The sequence below is a fragment of the Ovis aries genome, chromosome 23 (genome assembly GCF_016772045.2).
Source record: "Ovis aries strain OAR_USU_Benz2616 breed Rambouillet chromosome 23, ARS-UI_Ramb_v3.0, whole genome shotgun sequence".
NCBI lineage: Eukaryota > Metazoa > Chordata > Mammalia > Artiodactyla > Bovidae > Ovis > Ovis aries.
The window spans coordinates 48,792,726-48,817,300 of NC_056076.1; the positions used below are offsets into that span (position 1 = coordinate 48,792,726).

The following is a 24,575-nucleotide window of genomic DNA, read 5'->3' on the forward strand; positions in this document are numbered from 1 at the left end:
AGGGCCCTGGGGATGGGATATTGTTTGGCGGCCTCCAGACCATGGAGGCAGAGGAGAGGCTGGGGTCAGAACAGCAGAGCCCTTCACTGACTCTTTGGGAGCAGCTGTGAGGGACGCCAGCAGGACACAGATGCCTGAGACCACCCTGGTCCTTACTGTTTGTGAGGGGTGGGTGGAGGAGGGGACCCTGCCGGCATGGACTGGCCACATTGGTTCACATCTTAAGTGTTGGAAGGAAGGGAGGAGGGAAGGGGCCCCTGTCACTCAGAAGAGTAAAACTGTGAGGTTTTTCCCAAGTAATTACCTATCTCCTGGGTAGTTTTCTACTCAGGGCTATGCAACCTCATCCCAGCCCTTCGCTGCCTCCACTCTTGGGGCCTTAAACATAGCTCCCCCCAAACCAGGTGTGGTAACATGGGCCCACGATAGGAGGAGTTCTCTTCCTCCTGGGAAGGAAGAAGGGGCAGGGTGTTACGTGTGCGTGTGTGCATGCACGTGCCTGTGTCTGTGTTCATACATGTGCATGTATTCATCCTTGTGTGTGTGTCTTTGCTGCCACATTACGCATTCCGTCTCCCAGGCAGCATCTGTCTGACTGCACACTGTCTGGCTGTCTGCTCTTCTTCCAAAGGACAGTTTGCAGTTTAGATGAAGGACTCCTGCTATAAATGATATTTCCTCTGTCCCCACCCCGACTCCCTCCATTGTTTCCCACTCCCCACACACTTTCCTGTGCCCTGGAGGGCACTGGCAAAGCAGAAAGGCTAGGGGAGCTGAGGGCTGGGAGGCCTGTCATGCATATGAATATCTGCCTTGATCACCTCTCCTGAAGGGGAGGATCTCTGTAGGAGGTGAGGGTGCAGACAGACACTTTTGCCCAAGTCATGCTGCTCCGGGAAAGCAGCTCTTGATCTTGAGCTGGGAGTTCCCCCTTTGCAAAATCTTCAAGTGATAACTCCCACAGGGGACGTTTGGATGGCTGACCTTCTGACCCTTACTCAGGAGAAACCTGAGTTTTTAATTTTTGTCTCTGCCCAGGTGTGAGGTCAGAAAGGTTTGGGACCTGCCCAGGGCACCCTGGCATTGGGGACAGAGCCTCACTCTGAGGACCTCATATATAAAGCATATTTCTGTGCCCTGAGGAGGGACAGATAGCAAAGTTCAGCCAGGACTCAGGATGCTGAGTACTAGGTTCTGCTGTGCCCCCATTCTCTTAAGAGGACTCTGAGTCAGCCTCCCCCTCTCCCTGGCCTCAGTGTCCTTGCCTGTGAATCAGCGTCAGTGCCAGTGGTGAGTCCTGAGACCCTGTGTCTCCCATTTTCTCAGCCTCTCAGGACCACACCTAGAGCACTTTCCCCTGCCTACCTGTACACCTGCCCTTTGGTGGCTGCATTCCCAGGAAAGATTCATGGAGCTGGAGGAGGTCAGGGGAGCAGCAGGAATAGCCAGAAAGTACAGAGGTAACCTTTGTAAATAAGATTCCTGAGTCTGGGAGGGGCAGAGATGTGACTGCAATAGGCAGAGAATACAACTCGCATCACCATCACCATAAATCCTAGAAAAGTGAGAGGCTGGAGTCACCCTCGGACAGGTCACTTGTTGGAAAGTTAAAAGGAAGCACTTCTGCTGCACAGGATGGGGGGTGAAACCATCATTTCCCAGGAGGTACAGGTCCAAAGTAGACGCAGATAATAAATACAGGTGTGATGACTTTGGGATAGGCCGTGAAGGAGCCTGGATAGTGGTGCCAAAAAAGCCCCTTGCCCACTCTCTTACAGTAGGGCCCTCGGCCTGGGAGACCCTGGGCAGACTGAGGAGGACGTGGGCTGTCCTGAGCATGACAGAGAATGGATGTGTGATTCCTGGGGTGGGTGATGGGGTGTTTCTGGGCTGCATACCCTCATCCTCCTGTTACTGAGTCCAAGCTCGGTCTGCTCGCTGCAGGACAGGCCAGTTAACCGAGAGAAATGAGGTACTGAGGCAAGCAGTATGACTTTATTTGGAAAGCTGGCTGATGGAGAAGATGGCAGACTAATGTCACAAAATAACCCTCATGCTGGGGTCTGGATGTCATGCTTTCTTGTAGAATGGAGATGAGGAGGAGTTGAGGAAATTAAAAACCCTTATCTTGCAAATATCTCCTGGAATGCCACTCTCAGGCAGGGGATGTGTTGATTTCTTCACGCAGAGGGGCAGGGTTCCCTGAGGCAGGTGGTTAGGGAGGAGATGTGTTCATCTCTTCAAGCAGATGTATGATTATAATAACAAAAGTGATGAAAATCGAAGGTTAAAGTAAAAGAAAAACAAAACAGATCCTTCACAGAGTCAGAATTGGTTCTTCCCTGCTACCCTCACTTCTTCAGCAGAGTCGTCTGAACCTTCCTTCCGTTACTTCTGCACCCTTCTGCTTAGCAGGGAGTGCTGAACCAGTAGAGAAGCCCCAGCCCCAGATCATTGTATTTGGATTTGGGGATATATTCACTGGTTTTTATTTTCCTGTAATGTGGTAGGTGATAGTGTGGAGTAGGGAGTCCAGTGGGCCTAGTTTCAAATCCCAACTCAGTCCTTTACTGGTTGTGTGATGTTGGATGAGTTTCTGAATTTTTTTAAGCCTTGATTTCCTTGCTAGTAAAGTGGGGATGATAATAATACTCCATAGGACCGCTGGGGAGATTAAATGAGGCAATATCTGTAAAGGGCTGGCCCTCAGTATCTGCTGACAACAATGGCAAGGAGTCATCTGGACTTTGCTTGGGGTAATGCCAAGAACCCAGCCTCTGTTCATTGGTGCCAAATGGAGTCTCAGAGACTATAAAGTTTGGGGTAAAAGTTGAAAACAATAGTTTTATTGCTTTGCAGGCAAAGGGGGGGACACAGCAGGCTTGTACCCTAAAAAAATGTATGTCCCAAGCTTGGGGGGAGGGGGGATTTGGCGAGGAATTTTATAGCAGTGTTTGAAGAGCAGGGTTGCTGATAAGGATCAGGGTGTACAGGGCCTGCATTCTTCTAATCTGGCTTCAGGTGGTCTCTAGATAAGCTTCTCTGGTTCTCAGGGTTACCAAACTGTGACCTCTCTGAAATGAAGGACACTTTATCAAGTGTATTTCTTCTTCCATTTGTTGGGAGTTTTAGTTCTGCAGAAGAGCACAATGATATTGCTCTGTGTATCCCTCGAGGTGGAACCAGGACTCTGCCTGAAGGCTGCACTATTGTTTCTTGACTGCTCCTCTCTTGTCTTTGCATCCTCTCCCTTCCCTGATTAGCAACTGTTTGAACTTGCCCTTTGCAACTCAGGGAAGGTCATGGAGGCTGAAGCCTGTTTCTGACAATGGGAGACACAGAAAGGCTTCCATGCCCAGAAGTCCCATCGGATCCTGCTTCGTTTCAGGAGTAATAATAAAATGAATCTGTGTTTCCATCAGTTTATCTCGTGTGCACTGATACCATGGGTCTAATGCTGTGTGAAGCACTGCACGGATACAATCAAGTATAAATCAGGGACATACCATATTCATGGATTAGAAGACTCAATATTGTTAAAATATCAGTTCTTCCCAAACTGATCTATAAATTCAACACAGTCCCAATCAAAATCCCAGCAGACTTTTTAGTAGAAACTGACTCACTGATTCTAAAATATATCTGGAATCACGAAGATCCTGAAATATCCAAAAAAGTCTTGGAAAGGACGAACAACATTGTGGGCATAAATCAAGGATTGAATTTTGCCATCAAGAAGCTTAAAGCTCTGTTGGGAAGAGTAGACATTATCGTGAGAGGCCTACTAGACTGCAGGGCAGTGTTTGAGTGTAGACTCTAGAGCCTGACCCCTGGGCTTCCAGTGTCAGCTTTGCCTCTACAAGCTCATGAACTGGGCAGGATGCTTTTAGTTTCCCTGTGGCCTAGGTTTCTCTTCTGTTAAATGTGGATAATTACAGTTCTGCTGCCATGGGGCTGTTGTAGTTTAAATGCAATCTCTTGATTAAGTACATTCTACCAGCAGAACACGAAGATCAGTCTTGTTGTTTGGGTTGAGAGTTAGAACTCTTATGTTCTAACTAAAGTTAGAAGTCTCAAGTTATGACCAACCTAGACAGCTTATTAAAAGGCAAAGATATTACTTTGCCGTCAAAGGTCCGTCTGGTCAAAGCTGTAGTTTTTCCAGTGGTCATGTATGGATGTGAGAGTTGGACTATAAAGAAAGCCGACAGCCAGAGAATTGATGCTTTTGAACTGTGGTGTTGGAGAAGACTCTTGAGAGTCCCTTGGACTGCAAGGAGATCCAACCAGTCTACCCTAAAGGAAATCAGTCCTGAATATTCACTGGAAGGACTGATGCTGAAGCTGAAACTCCAATACTTTGGCCACCTGATACGGAGAACTGACTCATTTGAAAATACTCTGATGCTGGAAAAGATTGAAAGCAGGAAGAAAAGGGGACTACAGAGGATGAGACGGTTGGATGGCATCACTGACCCAATGGACATGAGTTTGAGTAAACTCTGGGAGTTGGTGATGGACAGGGAGGCCTGGCGTACTGCAATCCATGGGGTCACAAAGAGTCGGACACGACTGAGCTATTGAACTGAACTGAACTGAGAACTCTTCATCTGGTGGGGAAAATAAGACACAGAGACACATGGCTGTATCTACTGAGGGCCCTGGGACTAAGACACTCAGTAGGGATTCAGAGGGTGAGAAGATCTTCAGCTGAGTTGGCCGCAGGCTATGAAATGAAGAAGAAGGTGTAGTTTGCATCTGTGAAAGTCTTTCAGCACCAGGGGCTATCTCCCCAGCATCCAGGAGGGGACAGAAATGGAATGAGGGTGGTTCCTGCCCCAGGTCTCATGGGTCCTGTGGAAGAGGTGAGCCAGCTGAAGGCCTGAAGCCTGGGAGGCCAGCCCTTCTTTTTTTTTTCAAAACTCAGACTAGGGAAATAGCTTGCCCAGGGTCATTTGGCCAGAGGTTAAATATAGAGGAAGTTTCAAGCCTGCCTGGAGTGTGAACAAAGATCCCATGGCAGGGAACTTCGAAGGTGTTGTTTGTGGCCTTAGGGGAAGAGGCTGCTTCTGGAACCCTGAGTTCAAGGGTGGGTGTTGTGGGGAAGGGACGACCCACAGGCTTGAGTCACTAAGGGGCAGGCTGCCAAGTCCAACAGGACACCCCACAGAGCCCTTTGGCCCAGGCCCAGCTCAGCCACCCCTCCCTACCCCCCGGATACATGCACCCCACCAGGCTTGAAGACGTTTCCTGAAAGACTGAGAAAGCGCCAGGAGCTAGAGGGGTGGCCCCAGCCACTGGGGGCTCGGGGCCAGGTCTCGCCCAGAGGCAGACACGCAGGGGAGGACGTGACCGGCAGGCCTGCTTCTCCGAGGCCAGCGATTTCAGAGGAATGCAGCCAGCTCTGGCTCTGAAGTTCTCACTCCAGACCCCGCCCGGCGGGAGCCAAGGGCGCCTCAGTCACCACCCTGGAAGTCAGAGAAGGCACGTCACAGGCTGCCTCTGTGCGGGGGTCCACGTCCTCCCGGCAGCTCTGCGGGCTGGCCACCTCCTCGGGTCGCCAGTGTCCCTTCTCCTGCCACAGGGCCTGGGGCTTCCCCGAGTTCTGTTCCCCTGTGGCCCCACACCTGTCTACCTGCACACCATCTGCCCAGAAGAGGCTTGGCTACAGAAACAGACCTGCCAAGAATGCCACATCTCGGTCTCAGGTCATGAGCAGCCTGGGGAGGGAGGGAAGCCCTGTACCAACCCTGCACCATGGCATAAGCAGAGAGAGCAGGGGACCCCAGGCTGTCTTCAGGTAGCTCTGCAGGTTTCTGCCTCACTGGCCGACCAGACTGTGAGAACCACGCTCTGGACCTCTGAGGAAGCTGAGGCCAGAGACCGGTGAGGACGTGCCCAAGGCCGTACACCCGGAGGCAGAGCCAGGTCTAGGATCTGGGTCTGAGGCCGGTGCTCTTTCAAGCTGTTTTTGTGGCTTTGTTTCGTTTTCTTCTGTAGGAAGAAAGACAATTCTAGACAGACTGGCGGGGCCAGGGTCGGGGTCACTGGAGACCCAGAGGAAAGAGTAGAGTGGCCAGGTCCCAGAGTCAGGCTGCCTCCCCACCCTAACCCGTGCCTGGGTGGAAACTGCCCCCTGCCCAGCCCCGTCCTGGCAGGGGAGGGGGTCTCCTCTCCTGCAAAGCAAACAGGGGCAGCCAGGAATGTGCCTGTGGCTCGCCCAGATCACCCTGAGCACTTTAATCCCAGCATCTCCCCATCCTCCCCAAGCCTGTCACTGAATTCACTGTAGCTTTTATTGTTCTGGCTTTGTTTTCCTTGAGCTGCTCTGTCGCGTCTTCCCCGGTCCAGCTGACCCTGTTTTTATTCCATCGGGTGTGCGTGCGTGCTCGCATGCACGCTTTGTAGTGCACGACTCTTTGCGACCCCGTGGACTGTAGCCCGCCAGGCTCCTCTGTCTTTGGGATTTCCCAAACAAGAATACTGGAGCAGGTTGCCGTTGCCTCCTCCAGGGGATCTTCCCTGCCCAAGGATTGGACCCTCCTCTCCTACATCTGCTGCATCGGCAGGTGGATTCCTTACCGCTGTGGCACCTGGGAATCCCTTGTATTCCATAATTTTTCCAGATTTCCTGGAATCCTCTCTCCTTGGAGCCTGATCTTTGCCCTCCCTGGGCATTTGGCTTTTACTGCCCGGTGTTCTTAGCCTCACTTTGTGGGTCAGCTCATGTCCCGCTAACCAAAGTTTAGGCAACTTCATTTGTGAAGCATTTGATGACTGTTTATTAAGAATCTACTGTGTGCCAGACACTGGAGCAGGCCCTGGGCTCTAGTGGGATTCAGCAATGAACAAACAGACTCAACAGCTTGCTCTCATGGAGCTTTTATTTCTAGTGAGGAGGGGGACGAAGACCATCCAGACAATAGATCAATCAGTAAGTAAATTATAAGACTGTGGAGGACAGTGAAACCAGGCATGTTGGGGCAGTTTTAGATAGGGTGGTTGGGAAAGGGCTCAGTGAGGTGACCTTTGGATAGACCTGAAGGAGACCATCCTTGTTGTTCAGTTATGTCTGACTCTTTGTGACTCCATGGACTGCTCATTGCCAGGCTTCCCTGTCCTTCACCATCTCCTGCAGTTTGCTCAAGTTCATGTCTGTTGAATCAGTGATGCCATCCATCCATCTCACCATCTGTCATCCCCTTCTCCCGCCCTCAGTCTTTCCCAGCATCAGGATCTTTTCCAAAGAGTTGGCTCTTCGCATCAGGTGGCCAAACTATTGGAGCTTCAAATAGGGAACATCCTAGATGGAGGGAAACAGCAAAATGCAAAGCCCTGAGGCCGGAGTGTCAGTGGTGGAGTGTGATGGGGGCGGGAGCTGGCGGTGGAGATTGTGGGAGGACCTCAGGCGGGGGCCATGGTAGGGCCTGCCTTGTGCGGGACTTGCTGGCTGTCGTTGTTATGCCCAAGTTGCGAAATCTCCCAATGACCACCAGGGAGCCGATATCCGATGCAAAAGCAAGAGAGTTTTTATTACCAAGCTCGAGCTGGGGCTCCCACCGTTACAGACACAGCGGGTATAGGGAGGAGCCCCGGGTTTGGGATTACATTGCTTACATAGGGAGTGTTCATGAAAAAAAGAATTTCTAGGTAGGGGGATGTCTGATTGGTCACTTTCTTCCGAAGGGTTGTGTGTTGGTTTCTGATTGGTCCCTATTAACCTAGGTAGACCACAAGTTCCTGAACGTTAAGTCAGGAGATTCTGGTCTGGGGTCCGATTGGTTCGTGGGTGGTGGGGTGAGGTCAGGGGATTTCCAAAGGCTCTTTTCCCAGAACCTTACAAAATGGAGTTTTTCTGTTAACAAAATGGAGTAGCTTAGGTTCTTCATCATGAGGCCATCACAACTACTCTAAGAGATGTGGGGGCCCTCAGAGGAGTTTGAGCACATAACTCAAGGTCTGGCTTACGTTTTAATGGGACCGCTCAGGCTGCCGGGTTGATGGTGGTCTGAAAGGGCGAGGTAGGTGCAGGGAGGGCAGCTTGAAGGCTGTGGGAAGAGGTTCTGTGAAGGGTGGTGGGGTTGATTTGAGAGGTCGGTGTTATCATGGTCAACTCTTTGCAACCCCACGGCTCCTCCAGGCTCCTCTGTCCGTGAAATTCCCCAGGCAAGAATACTAGAGAATACTGGATCCTTCTCCAGCGGATCTTCCCGACCCAGGGACCAAACCCATGTCTCCTGTGTCTCCTGCATTGCAGGCAGGTTCTTTATTATCTGAGCTACCAGGGAAGCCCGTAGGGAGGGCAGAGGCAGGATTAAATTTGAAAGAAGAGCTAACAGAAGTGGCTGAAGGATTTGGGTGCAAGAGAACATGTTAGCATGAAGGACGATCTAAGGTTTGGGGCTGTGGGGTCTGGACAGCTGGACGAGGGGGTGGCCACTCACTGAGATGGGAGCAGTCATCTGGGAGCAGTCAGTGTGGGGGAGGTGGGGGCGGCAGGACCAAGAGCTCACTGGACACAGTGTGTTCAAAATGCATAGTAAAAATCGGTCGTGGGGAGTGGGCGCTTGGAGTCCTTGGTACCGTGATCTGGATAGAAATAAGCTTCTGAGAGCCATTCTGTGGCATTTGACCCCATGACACTGGATGAAATCTTAAGGGAATGAGGATAAATGGTTAAAAAGAGAGAGAAAAAAGTCACTTGCTTTAGCGCAGAATCCGTGTTTTCGGTAATCCAGAGTCAAGAACGGGTGGCTGATGGCTGGTGGCCTAGCTGCCCCCGTATCGTGGCAGCCGACTGGAGGAGGCAGGCTGGGCCCCTGCACCTCTCCCCAAGGTCCTCTTCCAGGCTGGCAGGGCCCCTGGGAGGCAATTAATTATGCTTGTGAATGAGGAGTCTTCTCCCAGGGAGGAACAGGGAGGGGCAGGCTGCGGCCCCATCACCTCTAAACCTCTAGACATTTCTTGGGAAAACGATGTCATTTTAGCATTTCATGCCTTGGTGAAGCTTAAATTTCAGCTTCCGGAAAACTGACAGGGAGCCCGGGATGGGCGCCTAGGGCTATCTTTGCTCCCGGCGGCTTTATATAACTCAGACCTTTCCCCGCAACCATTTACAACCCTGGCTTCTGCGGTGGTGCCAATATGATGAAGTATTTAGCGCCCACTATATTTTGTGCTCGGTATTTCTGACAAAATGTTTCCTGCCTCCATGACGATCTCTCAGTAAACAGAATACCTTGGAGGAGGGTGGCACGCGGGGTGGCAGAGGCTCAGCGGGCCGCTTATTGTATATGCCTTCCCTCCCGCTTCTCTTGTTAATCATTCACCTGGCTGAAGTCCCTCTTTCATTTGATCTAGTTTTCCCTAAAAATCACTCCTGAATACTTCGTTGAGGTCACCATGTAAATGTCCAAGTGGGAATAATGGATTAGTTCGAAAATGTCAGCCTGCCCCAATTCGATTAGATTCAAGTGCCCTTACAGCCCAGTCATTTCCCCAGGAAAAGGGGAAGGGCTTTTAGGAAGGCCCTGACTTCAGGATGGGCTGGAGCCCAGCTCGCAGGGACTATGGGGGCTCCGCCCAGCCTTCAGATAAGAAGCCTCAGAGGGTCTCGCAGCCACCCACGCCTGCGCAGGACTGGCAGCGGGATGCCAGAAACAGAACAAAACGGAGCTGGTGGCCCCCACCACTCCCGTTACCTTCTCTCCTGCTCCGTGGAAGATTTCGCCCCCAGCACCACCGGTACCACTCCGGATCCTTCGGGTCTGCCAACTAGGGGCCTGGAGGGTGACTTGCAGCCCCCCACAGACGTGCCACAGGGTGCCTCGGTTCCTGCTGCCCTCTCCTTCCTCACAGGGTTGCACAGACAATGCTGCTCATATTTTTGCTGCTCCCTCCTTAGATCCATTCCTCCCAGCCAGGCGCAAAACTGAAGGCCAAGAGTGAGTTTGTAAATGGTCTACCGTCATGTTGGGCAAGGACTCAGCCAGCATTCCAGCACAGAATGATGGAAATATGGGGCAAACAGGAAGAGCCAGAGCTGAGGCATTAGACAATCTCCCACCCAAGAAACTCAGGCTCCCCAGAAGGCCTCCCCAAGTCAGGGGAGAAGCTGAGACCCAGAGGGGGGTAAGCTGGTAGTCCCAGATATGGGGGTTTTGGCCAAGCCAGGGAGGCTGACCTTTTCAGTAGGCAACGACTTGAGGCAGTGTGTAGAGAGAAAACCTGGAAGCAGAGGGAAGTCTGGGGACATCCTTCCCAGAATAGCTTTAAAAATAGGGCAGCTTTACAAACCACCTAGGATGATTGAAAGCAGGTGGGATTGAAGCAGATGCCCTCTGGAGATGCCTGTCAGACCCAGAGTTTGTCAGAACTCTGTAGGCTTTCCTGATTGTTCAGCAGATCTCAGAACGCAGCTTGGGATGTTCCTTCCCCCATGCCCCCTATGTGTGCCGCGTTAGAGTCAGCCTCTGCCAGAGAGCAGGCCCGCAAAGAGCTGTGGATGGAGGGATGGAAGGAGGGGGCAGGGGGAGGTGGATGGATAGAGGGATGCAAGGTTGTAGACACCGAATCCACTGGCTGGAGTTCTATGTGAAGGACCTTGGAAATCACAAGTGGTTAGTTCTGGGTGGTTTTTTTTTTTTTTTTTTCCCTTTGGCCTTGCCATGTGGCCTGCAGGATCTTAGTTCCCTGACCAGGGATCGAACCTGTGCCCCCTACAATGGCAGCACGAAGGCTTCACCCACCACTGGACCCCCAGGGGAGTCCCCACAAGTGGTTGGTTTGGCCTTCCCTTCCTGTGTTGCCTTCACCTAATGGCATTTTTCACGTGAGGAAGAAGCTATGTTTTGGAAGCAGGTGGCATTACTCCAGGCCAGGTATTAATGTTTAGATCTTCAGCCTGAAAAGTTGCCTTACCCTTGAGGGAAGGCATGTCCATCCAGGACTGAGGTGCTAAAGAGAGGCCATCTGCTGCCCTTGGTGCCCGGGGAATCGCCATTCTCTGCCAGGGTCCCCGTGGGCTGTAGCTTCTTCCCCAACTTCATTTCTCCAAGGTCTCCAGCTCCCCTGGGTTATGATAACTTGTAGTTGGTAAGAAATGGGCTGTCTCATGGGCCACCACAGATGCAAGCCTGTGTATCGCCTGCTCATTCAGCCAGGATTGGGGTAAGGCTGCTGCTGCTGCTGCTGCTAAGTTGCTTCAGTCGTGTCCGACTTTGTGTGACTCCATAGACGGCAGCCCACCAGGCTCCCCCGTCCCTGGGATTCTCCAGGCAAGAATACTGGAGTGGGTTGCCATTTCCTTCTCCAATGCATGAAAGTGAAAAGTGAAAGTGAAGTCGCTCAGTCGTGTCCGACTCTTAGCGACCTCATGGACTGCAGCCTACTAGGCTCCTACGTCCATGGGATTTTCCAGGCAAGAGTACTGGAGTGGGTTGCCATTTGGGGTAAGGCAGTCCAGATTAAAAGAAGTCTGTAGTGAATCCTTCTTTTTAATGAAGATGCTTGTTGAGAGGGAAAAAAATCTTCTTAGTTTTTATTTAAGTTTCTTAAAACAGCTTGTAAAGAGGTGCTTGTATTCTCTGAACTTTTTCAAATACGTGGGTCAAATTTTCCCCCAGAGCTTACTCACCTGGGGGTATGACCAGATTGCCTTTCCCTGGATCCCCAGAATGGGGTTCAGCACCTGGCTAGGTACCCCTTCTTTTTTGTCACTTGCTTGATGACTTAAGTTTGTGTGTGAAAGAACTTCAGACCCTCTCTCTGTGTAAGAGTTTAATGTTCATGGAAGATGGGATTTTTTTCTTCTCCCCAAAAGGAAGGAACCTTAACTGAGCATCCATGCCTTGGGAAAGTCAAGCTCCTTGTTACCCACAGTACTAAGCCATCTTTCACGTGCGGACGGTGCTAGAAGAGCAGGCTTAGGGCAGGGGAGGGAAACACCCTCTGAGGGACTAGTTTTGAAAATGGCACATATTTCCATATTTCCACACTCAGCTTTTTTTTCTTTTTTTTTATAGCCTTTGGCTCAGTGAGGGTCTATGCATAGGAAAAGGGGGTGGTTAGAGCAGAAAGCAGCTTATTGTCGAGGGCCTTATTATAAGCAAGCGACCATCTGACCTTGGGGTGATGCCCTGTACACTTGGACGTGTGCACCCCACAGCCACCCCGAGACTGGGCAGCAGGACCTAGAATTAGATCTTATACAGCTCTCTTACACACTCATGGCTTCTGGAATATTTGTAAGCACTCTCAAGATACCTGTGCAATGGGAATTCTGAGTTGAAGCCCCGCAGTTTCCTTAGGGCCGTCCTTCATACTGTTGAAGCCTTTTCCCTGGCAGCTGGCATCAGAGGTGCCCAGCCCAGAGTCAAACGGGCCTTATCATCACATCGCCAGCCTGCACTGGCAGCCTTCCCAGGGGTCCCCAGTGTCCTTGCCGACATCCCCCATAGACTGCAGGGCCTCCTGTGGTTAGTCACCCTGTAGCTGATTTCCCATGACGCTCCCCCGCATCTTCTAAACTATCCCTAATTTTCTTCCTTTCAGACCGCACCTGTCTTAAGTCTTGGTTTTCCCATAGAAGGACAAGTTTCTGATCAGCTGAGCTGTGCCTGGGTGGATGTTTTATACTCTGCAGTTTGACTAGGGAGTTGCTGGGGAAACAGAGCCTTATCCTAAAGGTGCATTGTGGATAGGGCATCCTCGGGCACCATGCTGCGGGAGGGCATTCTCTAAGGCACCAGGGCCTTTGGGCTCACTCCACGGAGGCCCGTGCTTCTAGGCCTGCAGCTCTCCTCTACCCCATGGGACAGCATTCAGGCATTTGGATCTCACAATCTCTGTAACAGGTAGTAGGGCATGTTGTGTGAACCCATTTTCCAGATGGGATTCAGCAAGGCCAGGTGACTGCCCAAGCTCACGCAGCACTCTCTGCATTCTCCTTGGAGGTTTGCCTTCTGTGGTGGGCAGAGCCAATGGCCCATGAAGGGACACCACGCCAGGCCCTCCCCATTCCTCTCACGCAGTCAGAACATCGCATGTCACCTGGGTAACACTTCCTCCGCCTGCAGCCCCACCAGAGCCGCCAGGGGCCGGCGCAGGGGGAAGGAGGTGCCAGACACGATTGGTACCTCCAGCTTCCTGCCCTTTCCTTTCTGCAGACCTGTGAGCAAGCTGGCGTTATTTTTATCTGGGGACACAGGCGTGGGAAGTATTTGTCAGTGTCATCTGGTGAACACGGTTGAATTATCTGTTGTCCAAGGCACCCCCAAATAAGTAGTGTTAAGTGTGCTAAGCTGTTCACATTTAAAAATACAGTCCAACTGATGAAAGATAATTTGCTCATGGAGCTGACATCACAACCCAAGCACAGAGCCGTCAGTGCCAGAGCCCACGCTTTATTTTTACCCTCTTGGGGTTTTGAATCATCACAGTAAGGGCCTGTGCTATTTTTTAACCCATCATTCATATCTATAATCCACAGGAGGGGAAATGGCTACTGTCTGCAGGGGCAGGTTGTATACGTCTGTGATAGCGTCTGCTGTTAGCACGAGCGCTGTTCTGAGTGCAGTGAAGTAGCTCCTTGGCTTGCAGGTGTGCGTCCCATGCAGCCCCTCGGAGGTTTCTGATGGCAGTTGCAAGGGTGCCCCCTCAGAGGCCTTACGGTAGATGGATCCACTCACTGCGTTGTTGCCCAGTGTTATTCAAGGAACTCTGCATCTTGCTGGATCTTAACAAGTTGCCCCAGTGGGAGCAGGCGTGTGCAAGGGATTGCACTAGGCAGTGGTTCCCCCCGGGACTGATTTTTCCCCAGCAGACACTTGAAAATGTCAAGATATTTTTGGTTTCAACAACTGCGAGTGAGGGGTTGAGGGCTGTGATGCCTCGATGGATAGAAATCTATGATGCATGAGAAAGCCCCCAACCAAAAAGGATAAACCAGTCCCCAATGTCCAGAGTGCCGAGATTAGGCAAGCCTGCTAGCGCAGATGGCGCCCCCTCCACCACCCAACACGTGGCTTGACAGAAGGCACCTGGTCAGCAAGACCACAGGTGGCGAAAGTGACCAGCTGGCAGCCCTTGATCGCATGAATCAATTCAGGAAGGGTCTGTTGAGCCATCTACCTTGTGCAAGGCCAGGACCAAGATGGACCGTAGGGGCTGATGGGCCTTTGGTGATCCAGCCATCCAGACCAAGCTTTCAGTTGTGTGGAGCACTCTCCGCTTAGTGGGTGACTTTCTGTCCACTGCCTTATTTAATCTTCACCACCATTCATGGTTTGATGGACAAGTATACCCAGCTTCATTTTGTGTGTGACCAAACTGAGGCCCCGTGGGGTGAATAACTTGCTGAAAGTCACATAGCCCTCAGACGCCCAGTCTTCGGGGCTTCCCCCAGATCCTTTCTTAGTAAGGATAACGTGACCCTTTATGATCTCAAAGCTCCCTCTTCTGTCTCGGGTCACGTTGGATCCACATAAATGAGGAATCCTTAATATGAGTGGAAACATGAATGAGGCCAGGATGAGCTTCCCATCTTGGCATCTACCTTTTCCCCCAAGAAGCTTCCCTCTACAAGAGTAACCGTGGGCTGGGAAGTCAGACAGGTCACACCTGCCGTGGAGGTCCTTGGGCCCTGGCTGGGGAAGGCCAAGGAGACGAGGAGAAGCCCAGCACCCACCGAGTCTCTCCTGGCCAGGCACTGTTCATTCTCCTTTCTCTGGCTCTGTTACCCTTTCCCACGTGGGGAATGGGAGACTGTGGAAGGTCTTGGGGCTTGCCCAGGTCCAAAGGCTGGGTGGGAGTCTGATCACCCAGGCCTGTCTGGCTTTTGAGCCCATTGTGCATACTCTCAATACACCAGTGGTTTTTGAACATTTTTAGCAGCAAAGTCATTTTTTCCAAACTCGATTTCGGGCATATCCTCCACCATGTGAAACAGACGCAGCAGAGGGGGTTCTGCCTGATACTGAGGCACATGGAACCTGCCCACCCCACCGCCAGTCACCCATCCCCACAGCTGGCCCCAGGCCCCTTGGAACAACATGAGGGTCCATCTGGTCTGTGGCCTGGAGCTTGGGGCTCATTGAGAGGGCCTGAGTGTTTCCTTCAGGTCCGCCCTGACCCCTACAGTGCTGGGCAGAGCAGGCATCCAGATGGGTAGGACCAGAGGGAAAGGCATGTTGCAATAGTGGGGCCCACTAGGTCGGAGCATGACGTAAACAGCTCCCATCCACATCTTTGCAGAAAATGACAGGCGTGGCCATCGCTTCCACATCCATATCCCCATACTGGCTCCAGAGATGGGGCGGGAGCTGGGACTCCCATTTCCCAGTGCAAGTTTTGGCCGTCCCCAAGCCCATGGGACCTCGTGGCCTTCTCCCCCACCCCACCTGCCCCTGCACGCCCCACCCTTGGCTGTGGCTTGACGTCGTCCGGTAAACATTTGGGGATACAGCTTGATAAAAGATGTGTGCGCCCCTATTATAGCTTCCCTGAGGGATAATGCCCCATAAACACTAATGTGACTTTTGAAGTCTTCATCTGTGGCAAAGTTCAAAGTCGCCGGTGGATTTGGGCTTCGGGCTGAGTCATTCTGGAATCCCCATTATAGGCCAAATCTTTTCGTGAGCATTTCAAGGGGTTTTTCTCAAATTCTATAAATAGTTTAATAACGCCTGTGTAATCATCTATTTTTATCGCTAGCCTTCCAGACAGTTTCAGAAGTAATGTGGCTGCTCCATGAAAGTAGGATGTCACAAGCCTTCGGTTTCCAATTGCTTCCAGAGCGTGGCCTGTGGGCCTGGAACCGAACAGTGGGATCCCGGATTGCATTTCTGCCTGGAGGAGGTGGCCTGACCCGCCCTGGGAGAATCTGGTCCAGGCAGAAAGTCTGGGAGCAGACTCCAGGAATCTCCAGAAACCTGGCTAAGCTGGGCTCTGACCTCAGCTCCCACCTTCCTCCCATAGGAAACCCCAAACAAGACACTTGTCCTCTGTGTGCCCTGTTTCTCAAACTGCAGACGGTGGCCTTGCCCCTTTTCTATTTATGGGGATCTTGGCTCTTCCCCCGGGTTTTCACATCCGTCTCATCATCCCAGCACCCCACTGACCCAAGCAGTTCAAATAGTTTCTTTCCATTTTACAGCTGTGGACCCCGAGGCAGATTTTTCACAGATTCGCAGGATAGTCTCCTGATGCCCCATCCAAACCAGACTTGTTGCCCTTTGATGTTGCCATGGGTTTATCCCCTCGAACTGAGACCATGGTGAGCACACTCGCGCCTGTCCCCACAGAGTTCTACCTAACGGACGAGACCTACAGGGCCAGACCCTGGTGGATACCTGCCTCCAAGCCCATGGCCACTCTCTGGGCAGGTGGGGAGGAGTCCCGGTCCTGCGGAGGGGACAGCTGTGCCCTGTCATCCAGGGGACCTGCAGGGAGAGGCAGGGCAGAGGCGGGCAGCCGTCCTGTATGCAAGTCGGCCTTTTCACATAGGATGGCTCTGGGGGAGGAAAAATAGCAGATGCAGAATTAGAGACGTGGGGTCCAGGCCTGCCAGCCTCAGAAGGATGATCAGATCCCAGGACCTCTTCCTCCAGTGTGAGATGCTGTGTGGAGCAGGGCTGCCAATGTTTGGGGAAAGTGCTTGGGGGAAGAAAATGGTTAAGTAAAGGTATGGTGGTACCATCGCACCAAAATCAGGCTGGCCACGGATGAGGTCAGGGCGCCAGCACACACTCTGCTGAGTGCCGGGTTACCGAGGGCTGCTCTCTGTCTGTGGACATAAATGCTCCAACTCACCCGTACTTGCGGGGGGGGGGGGGGGGGGCTTCCTTGTTAGCTCAAAAGGTCAAGAATCTGCCTGCAGTGCAGGAGACCCAGGTTCAGTCTCTGGGTGGGAAGATTCCCTGGAGGAGGGCCTGGCAACCCACTCCAGTTTCGCTGCCTGGAGAATTCCATAGACTTGGAGGGCTACAGTCAACGGGGTTGGACACGACTTTGCAACTGACACTTTCACTCTTCACCCGTACCTGGGAAGGGGTACCTGGAGTTGTCTTCCTGAGGCTAAGGGAATCCAGTGACACTCTGCCTGCAGGAATTCCTGCTCACCTGCCAGTAGTCCTGTCAGGCAGTCAGCCCTCTCTTCCTGCTCAAGAGTTTTCCTTCCAGTCTCTTCCGAGGGCTTTTCAAGGCCACAGCCACAGCAGGTGCAGGCTCCCCCTTGCCTGAGAATGAGGCTTCATGCCTGCGTAAGTGCGAGACAGAATTCCCACTGAATCAGCCCAGCTTTCTCAGCTTCTCTCCGCTGCACCCCAGCGCCACCACCCCGCCCCCCCTCCCGCAGATCAGCACAGCTGAGCCTACCTGACCTGATTTTGCCAACCCAGATTTTGCTTACACCCTGGGATGCTTAGAAAATGTCTCAAGAATATTCTCAATTAGACTGGAAGTGGCGGGTGGCAGTTGCCAGCTGCAGTGTCTTCCTGGAGCCAAGTGCCGGGGAGAACGCACTCTCAGCCTTGGTGTCCATCGGTCACAGAGAATGTCTCCTGTGCTCTATTTATCAATAATGATGTTCATGTCTGTGTATTAGAGCAAATTCAAGGTTATCTCAATAACGTCACTCTCTATTCTTTTGGGTGGGACTCAGAGGGGAGCAGTCACCACCAGTACGTGAGCAATTCGACATGATGTTCAGGAAGAGTTTCAGGCACTTGCTGAAGCCATGCTGATGGTTCCAAGCCAGGGGTCTCTGTTTGCAGTGGGCAGCTGTTGTCTCAGTCTGTGGTCTGGGGAATCTGTCCCAGGGCTGCACCTTGCCCAGTCACAGAATTGGTTATCTGACGTGAGTCTGGCAAATCAGGGAACCCCGTCCTCATGCCCACAGTGATTGGCCTGAGAGGTAGTCATCCAACCAGTCCATCCTAAAGGAAATCAGTCCTGAATATTCATTGGAAGGACTGATGCTGAAGCTGAAACTCCAATACTTTGGCCACCTGATGCGAAGAGCTGACTCATTGGAAAAGACCCTGATGCTGGGAAAGATTGAAGGTGGGAGGGATGGGGACAACAGAGGATGAGATGGTTGGATGGCATCACTGACTCAATGGACATGGGTTTGAGTAAACTCTGGGAGCTGGTGATAGACAGGGAGGTCTGGTGTGCTGCAGTCCATGGGATCACAAAGAGACAGACATGACTGAGCAACTAAACTGAACTGAAGGAAACTGATGGTCATCTGATGAACGTGGCCAATCAGAATCCTTCCCTGAGATTCGTGGGTTGGATGCACAAATTGGAAGAGGTCTGTCCTCCTTTGACTCACAGGCCATTATGATAGAGACTGGGAGCTCCTGACAGCCATCTTTGCTGTTGCAATGGGAGAGCCTGGCAGGAGACAAAGTGGTCAACATGCCCAAAGCCAGGCCAGGCAAAAGGAAGAGCCGAGAGGACCAGCTCTGGCACTGTCAGCCCTGTGGACCAGCTATGTTCCTGGTGACCCCCTTCCACCCCTGCCACATAAACCAGCTCAGGCCCTGTGTGCTTAAGCTGGCTAGAGAGGGTTTCTGTTGCTTGCAGCCAAGAACGCCATCTGACAGTGTCTGGGGGCAGAGCAGAGAGAAGCAGTGCAGTGACCAGAGCTTTGGTATCATGTGGTGGGGAGGTCAAGCTCAGCAAAAGCTCCAGCTTGCAGTGGAAAGGGTAAGGACACCCCCAAAGGCAGGGTCCAGTGGACATCAGAACCCAAGGTATGCAACCAGTCCGAGGGTGGAGGCAGTAACCCTATGCTCACACCGACCTCTGGGGTGCTTCTCCATCCAGACAAGATGCAGGCCTGCCGCAGACCATTGCCCAAGCCAGAGTGACCTGCAGGTCAGGTTCCCACCATCCCAGAGTCAGGGGTGCCGCTGAACTGCCAGGGTCGGGCCTCAGGGCCTAGCAGGACTGAGCTGGGACTGCAGCTGTAGCGACGATGGGGCAGTGATGCTCAGCTGTGAGCGCAGCCTGGCTCTCCAGCCCTTGGCTGGGGCTGCACAGCGAGCCTGCCGGAAGGAGGGGGCGACCAGGTCTGGGGCCGGCTTTGGTGGACAGAATGACTCAGGACACGATGACCAGGAGGTCTCTCTGCCACTTGTCGAACACTTTACTGTGCACATGTCACTCCTCGAAGCCAAAGAGGTCTGTCTGACCCGGTCAGAGTGGTGCCAAGGCCTGGGTGATCCTCCCACCCTGTGGCCCTAAGAGGACTCTGAGACGCAGGGGCTGGCCAGCCAGCCCGTTCTCCTCCCTTCTCCTCTCCTGACGCTGTGCTCTGCTGGAAGGAGGCCCACCCAGCCTCAGCCCACCCTCCTCCCCAGCTCAGCACCATCGCCTACCCCGGCCGGGAGCCACTCTCCCTTACAGAGGAGGGGCCTGTTGTCCTACGGATCAGTTCTTTTTGGCCTGGAGTCACAGGAAGCAGCTTGCAGTGTCTTCACATCCCTGAATCCTTTTTCATAAGGTCTTTTAACAGAGGTATCTCATGGAGCCCAAAGGTCTCCAAAAATGGGGATGGGACATGGCACATTCCCGGTTCTCTCTTAGACTAGGGGGGCTTGATCTGCTCTGGTGTTTCCAGTTCCCCCTCCAGGCCACCCCTGGGCCTGGGAATGCCCCTGCCTCTGTCCTGGTGACCAGGTACCAAGAAAGGACCATACTGCCTTCTGTGAAGTGGAAACTTGCCCTGGGGCCCCCCAAATGATAATGACTGGGTAGGTCAGGAACTTCCCAGGAACTACCAGGCCCTGTGTCTACCCACTGGAGGCTGGCAAGCAGGCCCTGGGCTGAAAGAGGGGACAGAGGAGGGAGGTGGAGGGGAGGTGGGAGGGGTCTGAGGGCTACAGCCAGCAGCTCTGGGGGGCCAGGTGACTGACGGGGAGGCCCAGGGCTGGAGAGGAACCAGATGAAACCACCGATGACCCTGTCACAAAGGGCGACTCTGCAGAATGACGTGGGCTTATTGACGCAACCTTGAAAAGGGAGAAAAAAAAAGCCCCAAATAAGCAAAGAAACCTCACCCTATGACCAAAAAATGTTACCCACAGAAGTGAAACAAATACTGTGAGACAGAGTGGACCAGGGCTGGCACAGTGCAGGTGGGAAGCACCCATCTGGGGAGTGAAGTAACCACAAATGAAAGAAAAGGTGGATCCAGCCAACATTTGGGCTCTGTCCTCTCAAGTCTTAAATTAAGAAAAAGAACGGTAGCAGCTTGTTCTCTCTGAACAGGTTTGGCCTTTTAAAGAAGAGCTGTCTGATCACTTACATGGAATCTTTACCCAGGTTTTCACCAAATACCTGCTCTGAACCACGTACCATTCCAGGGGACGTGGTGATGGATAAGACAAGATTTCAGACCCAGTGAAACTTTCTTTCTAGCGAGGGGTCAGAATATCAATGAATATAGTACCTGACAGAGGTGATAAAGGCTAGGAGGGAAATAGACCAGGGCTGGGGATAAGCCCTGGGGCTGCTATCTTAGAGAGGCAGTTAGGGGAGCACCCCCCAACTTACACACCCCTGCACCCTGCCCAGAAGCCAGCATGAGAGCAGAAACTTGAAAGAAGGGAAAAGTTGAGCCGAATGAAAAATACAGCACCTTTTATTTGAAAACAACTTTCCTCTTTCCGATATAAAGAATTCTGGCAGATGATCTTTTAAAACCCTCCAAACAGTGGCCTAGGGGAAGAGCTGGGATCAGCTCCATTGCTGGTGGGCTTTCAGCAGCTCCCCTCCCCCGTTTCATCGTGACTTCTCAAGGAAAAAGAAACTTCCTGCCAGCAGTGAATAAAAGGGCACTTTCTCCTCCGCACTGGGGACATGGCAGCAGCAGCTACCCCAGCAGAGAACAAACCAGAGTCACCGGGAATGTAGACTGTGGAGGGGCACATTTCCTTTGGTCATTTGTTTTAGGAGTAGGAAATGATGGTGCGCTTACGGGGATTGGTGGGGCAGCCATCTACTTTTCAGAAATACACTGAGATCCTTGTGCCCTGATGCCTCCCTTCTCTCAGGGCACCATCTCCCTGTCGGCGGCTGCTGGCCGCTGGGGCGGGGTGGAGGGGCAGGGTTCCCCCTTTGCCTGCATGCAGCTGTTTTCGGCTTGACCGCAGGACTCTATCATGCCAGAGTTCATGTGGTTATCCAAAGCGGGGAAGAATTTCCCAGAATGCCTTGAGAAATCTGAGACACTGAATGGCTTTCAGGGCTTATTGATGTGGCCGGTGCAGGAAATAGCAGTACGTCAATAAATAGTTTTAGGCAGGAAACGAGGCTTAAATGGTAGCCTTAAAGTTTGGGGAAAGGCACTAGGGGTTGCTGGGAGGGAGCCTGCCAGTCAGATGAGAACCTGAAGCCAAATAACCAGGCTTTGAAATGGCTGCCACCAAGCTGAGGCCCCTTGCTGGTTCTGGATGCAAAAGGCTGAGGTTGAAGGCAGAGCTGGCAACCTAGGGGATGGCTGGTCTCGGTTGGCAAAAAAAGAACTCCTTGTTCCACAAGAGAAGCTGGCAACCTACAACATATGCACCCAAAGAGACACATACGCTGGCTTTTGGTGGCCTCAGCTGGGCAAGGTCACAGTCCTTGTAGTGAGAATCGCCACTAGCTGGCAGGTCGCTCCAGGAGTTTCGATGTCTTAATCAAAAAATCAAGGAAAAGAATCACTATCTGCCCATTTCTTTTTATAAGTAGTGTTTTTCTTAAAATTTTCACAGAAAAGTAGGGAAATTCAGAAAATAAAAAGTAAAAAGCTAAACATCATCTATAATTCCACTATTGAGAAATGCTACTATTAACATTTGGATATTTCTCATCATTTTTCTTAAATTTTTTTTTTCATTCAGGGATGAGATTATACAATATGTGCATGTTTCCTTTTGCTTTTCTCAGCATTATGCAGCCATGTCCCCAAGAAGTTATGAACTTCTCATACATGTAATTTTAATGGGCACATGAATCATCATTTACTTAATCATTCCCCTATTGTTGGATGCTTGTGTTGTTGAATTTTTGTTTGTATTAAGCTTATTTTTCCTGTTATTTTAAATTATTTCCTTATGATAATTATCCAGAAGTGTAATTACTGGATTAAACAATAAGAACACTTTAATGACTTGTTTTAAGAATTTTTTCAGGAAATTGATACTCATTTGTATGACCCATATTATGAGAGTGCCTGTCTCAGTTCATCTTCACCAGCATTGACAATTACTGGGTTTAAGCTTTGCTAACACCGGAAGGGGAAAATTGATATTTTCACTTAATAGCCACTGAGATTTGTTTTTATATATTTATCAGCAATTTATGTTTTCACATATGAATTATCTTTTAATGCCCTTTGCTCATTTGTCCATGAGGAATTTAGTACTTTTAATACCAGTTTGAACAAGCTGTTTATATATTGAAGAGGGCATGGCAACCCACTCCAGTACTCTTGTCTGGAAAATCCCATGGACAGAGGAGCCTAGTGGGCTGTGGTCCATAGGGTTGCAGAAGGTCATCAGACCGTTACCTTTTGTCACATTTATTGTAGCTATTTTTCCTGGTGTATCTATTCCCTTCTAAGTGTGTTTATAATATTTGGACTTTTGATGCATTCCTTTTGTCTTAAGGTAGAATGCCCTTCTCCATCCAAAAATTCGATAAATAATTTTCTTCAGGTCTTCATGGTTTGTCTTTTTTTTTTTTTTTTCTTGAACATTTACCTCTTTTCTCCATCTGGAATCCATTTTAGGGCCCAGTATTAAAGGAGACTCTAAATAATCCCCCTACCCCACCACCACCCTGACGTAGACAGCTGTCCCAGAATCACTGCCTGAGTGAATAACGCTTCCTGAGCTACTGACTTGTGGTTCTCTGGGGGCCATGTGATAAACTCTTATGGATGCCAAATTGGTTTCTAGGCTATCTGATCTCATGTCAGAGCCGCACCTTTTAATTATTAAAGCTATAGGATGGGTGAAAGTAATAGAACTCTTTCCAGTTCTGTTGTGTTCTGTTTTTAGCTGGGTTTTTTTGTGTGTGTGTTTGGTTGTTTGTTTTGTTTTTTTTTTTTTTTTTACCTGTGCTGCCTGGTATGTGGAATCTTAGCTTGCTGTCCAGGGATGGAACCCACACCCCTCGCCATGGAAGTGGGGAGTCTTAACCACTGAAACTCCAGGGATGTCCCAAGGAGTATTATGTGTTTCTTCACTTGTTTAAGACTTTCTTTTCAATCTCTCAGTTCAATTTTGCAATTTTCTTTGTAGAAATCTTACACATTTCTTAATAATGTCACTTAAGAGTTTCTGTTGCTTACCTAAATGAGCTTTTATGCATTAAAATGTCTCACTAGTGTTAAAAAAAAGTTGATTTTTGTATATTAGGTTTATATCTAAATACTATGAATGAGTTACTAAACTCTCTTGTTAATCCTAATCTTTATTGAGAGTTTCTCTTGGGTTTTTCACATATAAAAGTCATATCAAATCATTTTACCTCCTTCCTTCCAAAGGTCTTGGGTATTACTGCTGGTTTTTTAATCAGGGCTATTGACACTGCATTTTTAGATGTATTGATACTAAATCACCCTTGCCTTTCTGTGATAAAATCTGGTTGGTTATAATGGATCTGTTTGTTATATTTCATTTAGGACTTTTATGTCTACTCATATTAGAAAGACTAGCCCAGAGACTTCCTTATTTGTAATTTACTACCATTATGAGATTTTGGTACTGGGGAACTGGAAAAGCTTATCTCTTTCTGTATTCTGGATCAGTTCACAAAGCAAAACAGGTATCTAATTTTTTGAAAGTGTGAATCCACTTACCTTCCTCTAACAGGTAATTCAGAACTTTTTAATTTTCAGTGTTTTCTGGCTTTGTATTTTTCTTAATAAAGTTTGGTGGTGATATTTATTATCTGAAAAAGCACCTATTTCCTCATTTTTTTCAAAATGATCAGCATAGAGTGGCAAATAGTTTTTATATGCTTTTTAATCCACTCCATATCTGTTAACGTATATTGCTCATATGTCTTTTTTTAAATCATTGCAGCTTTTTATTGAAGTTAGTTGACTTACAGTGTTTTGGTAGTTTCACGTGTACGGCAAAGTGATTCAGTTACATGGATTCTTTTTCAGATTCTTTTCCCATATAGATTATTACAAAATATTGAGTATAGTCCCCTGTGCTACACAGTATATCTTTGCTGGTTACCTGTTTTATGTATGAAACAAAGCGAAAGTCGCTCTGTCCGGGTCTGACTCTTTGAGACCCCCTGGACTATACAGTCCATGGACTTCTCCAGGCCAGAACATTGGAGTGAGTAGCCTTTCCCTTCTGCAGGGGATCTTCCCAACCCAGGGATTGAACCCAGGTCTCCCGCATTGCAGGCGAATTCTTTACCAGCTGAGCTATCAGGGAAGCCTGTTTTATGTATAGTAGTTTGCTTATATTAATCCCAAACTCCTAATTTATCCCTCCTCTTCTTTCCCCTTTGGTAATCATAAGTTTCTTATATCTATGGGTCTACTTCTGTCTTGTATA

At 50.4% G+C, this 24,575-nt stretch overlaps 1 protein-coding gene across 7 annotated transcripts in view; it reads left to right on the forward strand.

The window, feature by feature from the left end:
- CTIF (cap binding complex dependent translation initiation factor) overlaps positions 1-24,575 on the forward strand; it is a 326,137-nt gene that overhangs the window by 245,826 nt on the left and 55,736 nt on the right. The window lies entirely within an intron of this gene.